We start from the raw sequence: 7,961 nt of genomic DNA on the forward strand, positions 1-7,961 counted from the left end.
AAAATCCCAGAAAGATAAAACTATGTGAATATAATGTCCTGGAAATCCAGGGGAAGGAAGTGATCAATTGTATCAAATAAAATAATTGGCCACAGCATATTATACAGAAGTCATGGATGACAACGATAAGAGCAGTTTGGGTGGAACGGCAAAAACAAAACCCTGATTGGAGTGTTTTTTTTTTTTAATGGGAAGCAAAGAAGCTGAGGCTGAAAGGAGAATAGACGACACTTTGGTGCTGATCTTCAATCCTGGTGTAAATATGATAGCATCATTAGCCTGAGGAAGCTTCCATTCCTTTACTTACAGTGACTGATTCTCAAACTGAAAGTAAGGATTTAGCCTTGAGGGGTCTTCCAAAGAAGCATGCCCTGAATAAAAAGCTCTTTCTGTTTAATCTCAAGGATTGCCTGGTTCTTTTCACTTTAATGTACTAAAGGTATCACAAACCAGATAAGAAAAGAAGTTGCTGACAGTGTTATCGATTTGAAACTTCTGTTTTAAATATCAGAATATGAAAGTAAAATAAAATCATCTCCTACTTAATAGCTAAAATAGTTGTAAAAACAACACCTTATTTTTTTAATTCAGTCACAACCATTGCTGGCAGAATCATATTGCTATTATGTTAAGTCTGAAATATTCGCCCAATATCTTGATTTATGAAGAGACCATTTTACTTTAATAGGCATTGTGCACTCATGTGGTTGGGACGCGACTTAGAACATTCACTGCTTTTACAGTTTGAGTAATAAGCTTTATTTACCTGTAGTTTGGTATCCACCCCCCTTAGAATGAAGCAGCCGTGTAATCCTCCTTAGTTGCTAAACTTTGAATCTTGGGAGTATTACAAATGGAGATTGATTGCAAGAGTTCATGAGAATCTCAGACACCCTGGCTGGGGTGAAGAGAGGGCAACATTCATCTAAGGAATGTATTTCACATTCAGTAATATTTGACCCCAGATGAAATAAAATGTGGCTTCACCTCCAGTGTAAATATTGGTCAGTTCCTATCCCATTAAGTGCTCCTGCTACTTTCCCTAAAGACAAAGATTCTGGCCTATCAATCATAATACTACTCCCATTAGCTCTTGAGCAACATGTTTGAATAGGAAACTCTCTCTCTCCCTTTTGTCTGTTGATGATTTAGAGACAGTAAGATCTCCAGGCTTATCTTGAAAATATTTACCCAGCTTCTTTCAGTGATCATTTCAGAGCTTGGTCATAAAAACATATGTTTCTCTAAAGCAAAGGGTGATAAAGGAGGAGGTACACACAGAACCTTTGCCAGCCTAACGTTTTGGTGGAAGGTGACAGAGAAGATTAGAAGACCAATGTTGAAAAACATGTTTTAAGTTATCTGCTTCATGAAGTGAAACAAAAATAGAGGTATAAAATCTCCATCTGGTTTCATTTTATCTTCTCCCATTGAGTACAGACCTATCTATATCTTGGGCTTTTTTGTTTTTTTTTCTTCCTTTTGCTTTGTTTTATTCCCCTATGTTTCTAACTTGTTTCTAACCCTTTGAGAACCAAGCTTGAAATTATGAGTTAAAAAATAATATATAAAGTATAAAAATATTAATGTTCTATTCTCTCTTAGCAGTGGACTAAACAAGAGAAAAAGTGACAAGTTGTGGTTGATGTAAGTGATTTTAAAGGACAGTTACAAGAATTATACTAGTGGGAGGTACATATTGATCCTATTAAAAATATTTCCTATGTTAATGACTGCATAGTTGTCCATAAGAAATGATATTTCCTATTAGTTTATTATTTTTCAGTATTTTATAGAAAGGCTGGTCTTTACATGAGAAAATCAATGATTCTTACTATCATTATGTATTGAGACTTATTCTGTTCTAGACATGATGTGTAAAGATTTACATGTGTTATCTCATGTAACACATTATGAGACCAAAAATCTATTTTGCCTGTACTATCTTTAAATAGGAGACATTGAGCTCAGAGAATAAAACACATTTTCTACAAGGCTTGTGAGTTCAGAATGGCAGTTATTTCACTTGCTGTCTGTGTGTCTCACAGGTCACCCTGAAAGCACTGACTCAGTTTAGCACGCCGAAGTGTCCCCACTGGATGGGGACAGGGAGAATTCTCTGAGCTAAGGAACAATGTTCTTAGGATGGATGCAGATTTATAACTTTGAAGTGGAATGCTCACCATGACAAAGACATTATTTTAACCTCTTGTATTCATCTTGTTATATAAAATTATGCTCTTTATTGTGTAAAAGGATATGAATTTGAGATACTTCAGCCTAGTATTATAGCCTAATAAATATCCACCATGAGAACATGAAGGTTAATCTACCTGAACATGTGTGTTAATCTTTATTTTCTCCTAATATTCTAATCTCAACTATCTCTATTGTAATGTTAGTGACCTTTGTATATAACTGGATTTTATTTCAATATCATTGACTTATTTTAGAGTATTAGAAAACTGTCATTATATTTAAAGTATATTTATATATGTTACAAATGTACTTTATAGTATACTGTATTTATGTTTTTTAAAGTATATTTATTTGTAGATAAGATGTCTTACATTTTTCCGACAGTATTTCCTTGAGAAAGGAAGAGTGGGTACATTTCCATTTTAGTTATGAACACGTTGAAGAGAACAGAAGGTAAATGGCATGCCCCAGGGTGAGATTTCATTGGTAAGAATGAAGATATGGGAGTGGTTGTGTGGTCACGTCTCGAAAACCGGTAGGAGTTGCAGCATGGCAGACCAAACTGACTGAAGAGCAGATTCCAGAATTCATGGAAGCTTTTTCACTATTTGACAGAGACGATGATGGAACTATAACAACAAAGGAATTGGAAACGATCATGAGGTCTCTTGGGTAGAATCCCACGAAAGCAGGGTTACTAGACATGATTAATGAAGTAGATGCTGATGGTAATAGAACAACGGACTCTCCTGAATTTCTGACAATGATGGCAATAAAAATGAAAGACACACAAAGTGAAGAAGAAGTTAGAGAAGCATTCCTTGTGTTTGATAAGGATGGCAATGGCTATATCAGCACAGCAGAACTTCGCCATGTGATGACAAACCCTGGAGAGAAGCTAACAGATGACAAGGTTGATTAAATCATCAGGGAAGCAGGTATTGATGATGATGGTCAAGTAAACTAGGAAGAGTTTGTACAAATGATGACAGCAAAGTGAAGACCTTGTACAGAATATGTTACGTTTCTGGTACAAAATTGTTTATTTTCCTTTTTCTTTGTTTATAATTTATCTCTAAAAGGTTTCTTCCTACTGTCAAAAAATGCATGCATAGTAACTAGGACTCCATTCCTCCATGTTTTCTTCTCTTATCTTACTGTCATTGTCCTGAAAACTTATTTTAGAAAATTGATCAAGTAACATGTTACATGTGGCTTACTCTAGATATATCTAAGCCCTTCTGCACAGCTAAACTTAGATGGAGTTGGTCAAAGGGGGAACATCTGGGTTGTGCCTTTTTTTTTAGTTTTCCTTAGAAACTGCAGCATGTTGTTGTTGAAGTGTGGAGTTGTAACTCTGTACACAATTGAATGTCAACAACATGTACCTAAAACTTGCACTATTGTAAAAGGGGTGTATTATCCAGGTACGCATACACTTTTTTTTTTATATTACTGGTCCTATACCAGAAACATTTTGCATTTTGCTTTATTGTTACTTGCTTTTTAAACTTTGTTTAGGCACTTAAAGAAAATCTGCTTATGGCAGAATTTGCCTCAAATCCATTCCAAGTTGTATATTTGTTTTCTAGTATAAAATAACAATTTACCTCCAAAACCCCCACAAGACAAAACAAAAACAGAATGAAGATATGAAAGCTCAGGGTTCCTGAATTCCAAATCACTTTGCTATGAAGCCATACTATTTCAAATAAAACAAAATGATGTAAACTGCCTGAACAAAATATGTGTTTGTAGAGCAATGCAAAGGTAATATATACTGGTAAGCCACGTGCTTAGAATCTTTGACAAAAATACTAGAAGAATTTTTTTTTGTGGAAAGTAGCTTACTTCAAAGCTACTTTGGAGGAAATCTTCCATAGAATAGATACCATAAAATTAAAACTTGTAGTCATAGGGAACTGATTATTTTTGTTTACCTTTTACTTTTGATTTTGCACTGGCACATGAATAGCAATTTTCAGTTCTAGGTGGGAGCTACCCTTTCAATAACTCGAACCTTTGGTAGCCCAATCATGTTTTACTGAAGCACGTTTTCACAAGAGGTAATAATTTAAAAAAAAAAGTACAAATATTTCTTATTCTTAGGAGTTGCTTTGCCTTGCAAAGTAAGTGAAAGCTATTACAAATGAGTATTCAGTGCATTGCTGAGATAAAGTTGTGGTAAAACTACATTTCTCAGTAGGGAACTCCTTTTCTCCTGATAGATCTGGAATGAGTTCAAAGAACTGGAATAACCAGGAAAGAAGATGAACCAACTGATTTGTAAATGAAGATTAAAGGATAAATTATAGAGGCCAAATAAATAGGCTTTGTCTAAGCTGTGTGTAAGAGCATGACAGGATTAGAAGCACACGTCACTGAAAGTTTAAACATTAATGAAAATAATTACGTGGTACAATAAAATAAATGTAGTACTGAAACAGTAGAGAATATGAGGAAATGTAAAACAATACTAAACTCATCAAGTAGCTTTGCTGTGGCCAAGAATTACTACATTACAAAAGGGGATCTCCGGGGTAATAGTGGAAGCTGTTTTATGACTACAGATAGACTCAATAAACCCAGACCAAGATGAAGTAGTCAATTACTCAAGAGTGAGAAAGAAAAACCATGCTTATTTTCCTCATTAGGATAATAGATCATTGTGGCTTAATTCCCATACGATTCAGGAATTTAAAATTAATTATTATCAAAGTTCGTGGCTTTGCCTTTTAAAATCACAGATTCCTGAGTATTCAACAGATACATTGGAATACAGAGAACATAATTATTTATTGTTGTATAATAAATTAATAAATACATAGTGGCTTAAGGTATCAATACATATGTATTATCTCACATGGTCTGGCAGATCAGGAATTGACTGATTTGGATGGATGATTCTGGTTTAGGGTCTCTCATGATGGTACAGTCAAGATGTCGCTGCATCTGCAGTCATCTGAAGGCTTGACTGGGGCCGAAGCCTGGGATAGCTCACTCACATGCTGGGAGGCTGGTACTGGCTATTGGCAAGAGGACTTATTTCCTTGCCACTTGGACTTCTTCATAAGGCTGCTTGTGTGTCCTCATGACATGGCACCTGACATCCCTCTGAAAGGGTAATCCAAAGAAAAGCAAGCATAGAAGCCACCATGTCTTTTATGACCAGACTTCAAATTCACAAATCATCTGTAATATCCTACCGATTTCACAGACAAACCCTATTCAACATGGGAGGGGACTGCAGGAAGGCATGAAGACTAGGGGATGAGAATCTCTGGAGGTCACCTTGGAGGCTGGCTACCAAAAATGTCTGTGTCAATTTTAATTTATTTTAAAATTGGATATTATTTTCTTTTGCAAAATAATTCTTTCCCTATTCTCCCATAACAGCAAGTGGGGCGCCAATCTAGGTTTAAATAAAATTGTTGTCATTAACTAATCTTCCAGGTGCAGAGTAGTTGAGATCTGTCAAAATGGTTCATACCTCTCAATAATTATCATGTACAAAATTCTTATTATGCTCTATATAATCCTCACAATGATCCTTAGCTCAAAACAATAGATAGGGAATTGAGGCAAGAAAGGTTAATTAATTTGCCAAAGTTCACATGGCTAGTAAGAGAGGGAAGCAAATATAAATCCCGACTGAACTAGCAGAGCCATATGGTGAGGTCAAGAAGATGGCAAGAAACAAGAGGCAAAAATAAATGGGGGAATTTGGAGTGCATTTCACAAAGGGACTATTACAAAGATGTATACAGGGTCAGAATCTATGGCAAAAGATACTTCAGTACTTGGAGCTAGGGAGAGAGATAAAACATAACTACCTTAGGGATGCAGGAATAAAACGATTGTACGAATTTTGAGAGAGCTACACTGAGAGGACCTTTGATAGGAATTATGAACTTTATTAAAAAGACACAGTCCATATGAAATGTGTAGAGAGATAACTATTCTGATATCATCCTCCTCTCAACAATCCTGTGCCTCCTCCTAGCCACAATCAACTAGAAATCAGAGGCAAGGAAGCCCTTTGATTCAGTATTCATATGGATTAGGTAAAAGACAGTAGAGATTGGATGTGGAAATACTCAGCACATCCACTGTTATCCACTCTTCTGTATACTTTTCAATTAGCTCAGCTAACTTCACTGTCCTGAATAGAATAAAAGAACTAAAGATCGGGGAGGATAATTCATAAGTTAAAGTTTCCAAAACTAGAATGTGGTGAAACCAACACTCACATAAGCATGAGACTCCAAGACACTTTGGGGCATTTTTTTGTAGTACCAGCATATCCTTTATGAAGAGTCGGGCTCCTGGAGAAGACCGAGTAATCCAGAATTAGCCACAGTTATTTCAGACTTCAGTACTGTTTCCTGCTGCCATACATTGCTGTCACTGCCACCAACCTTTGCTTCATTTCCAAGTCAGTTGTAACAAGTAAGGAAATGTATTAGTGGATCCAGTCTTAATACCATGTGTGATCTAACAGTAGCCTTACTGTTGGTGGATTGAGTAGGTTACACCAGTGAGGAGTGGTGACTAGTAATAAAGCTTTCCATTTGTAATACATTTGTAAAACTGTGCCTGGGGTTTGTTTCCAAATTCCAGATACCTAGTACAGTATCTGGTATGTATTAAATGTTGATGAATGATTAAATGAATGAATGGACAACCAAACAACTCCAGCTATATCTTATCCCCAGCTTTCTTGGTCAGACCCTAGCTAGACCATAATGCTACCACCACCACCATCATTATCATTATCATCATTTTGAATTATACTTGATGAGCCCAGAAGGGTTGAGGCTGAAAGAGAGTCTTGGCTGTGCCACTGCACTCCAGCCTGGGTGACAGGGTGAAACCCTGTCTCAAAATACAAAAAAATAAATAAATAAAATTATATTTGTGCACATACGAGACACCAGGCACTTTGCTAAGCACTTTGTGTTATGATCTTACTTAATTATTTCTACAACTTTGTAAGGTTTATTACCTCTCTTTTGTAATAAACCTCTCTTTGTAAGGTTTATTACCTCTCTTTTGCAGATGGAGAAACTGAGATTTAGCAAAGTTAAATGAATTGTGCAATATCACACACATTATAAGTGGTGAAAATGGAATTTGAAGCCAGTTAGACTACCTCTAGAGCTTTCACATTGAACTACTCAACTGTATCATCTCTATTCCATGAGCTCATCCCTGAAATTCAGGCGGAAATAATCGATTACCTTGGATATATTCCTGTTTTTTGTATTTCAAATTGTCACTCTTAGCATGGCCTTCCTACTAATACTTTTTCTTCTTTCTGGAGAGTAGCTGTCTCAGCCTTTCTATTCTGCTTTGTTACCAAAGGTTACTTGAATTATCCTTGGGTCTAAGGTCTCTTTTGAGCACAACACTGGACATTCTAGAAACAGTCTGAAGCATGAACCTCTAAATCCATTTTATTCTCCCAAGCTTCTAGATCACTTGGACCCAGCTTTCTTCTTTTCTATGGGTCTGGATCCCAGCATATTCCACATTCATGATTGCCCAAGGCATTTCAAGTTCAGGGGAACTTTCTTGCTTACATTTTGTTTAATTTTATTTTTTATAAAACAATTTAAGAAAAACTAAAGCATCTGAAGAGATGAGAGAGAAAGTGCCTGTACTATTGCTTTACTAGCCTGTTCATTTTCATGAAACTAGAATAAAGTATTGGTAGAATAATCTCTTCAAGAGTATCTTAGTTACCAGAGCCAGACACATTT

The 7,961-nt window shown here is 36.0% G+C and overlaps 1 pseudogene; it reads left to right on the forward strand.

Moving 5' to 3' along the window:
* The first annotated feature begins 2,627 nt into the window (after positions 1-2,627).
* Positions 2,628-3,199, forward strand: LOC129017620 (calmodulin-A-like; annotated as a pseudogene).
* The last annotated feature ends 4,762 nt before the right edge of the window (positions 3,200-7,961 follow it).

This window comes from Pongo pygmaeus, chromosome 19, assembly GCF_028885625.2.
Source record: "Pongo pygmaeus isolate AG05252 chromosome 19, NHGRI_mPonPyg2-v2.0_pri, whole genome shotgun sequence".
Lineage (NCBI taxonomy): Eukaryota > Metazoa > Chordata > Mammalia > Primates > Hominidae > Pongo > Pongo pygmaeus.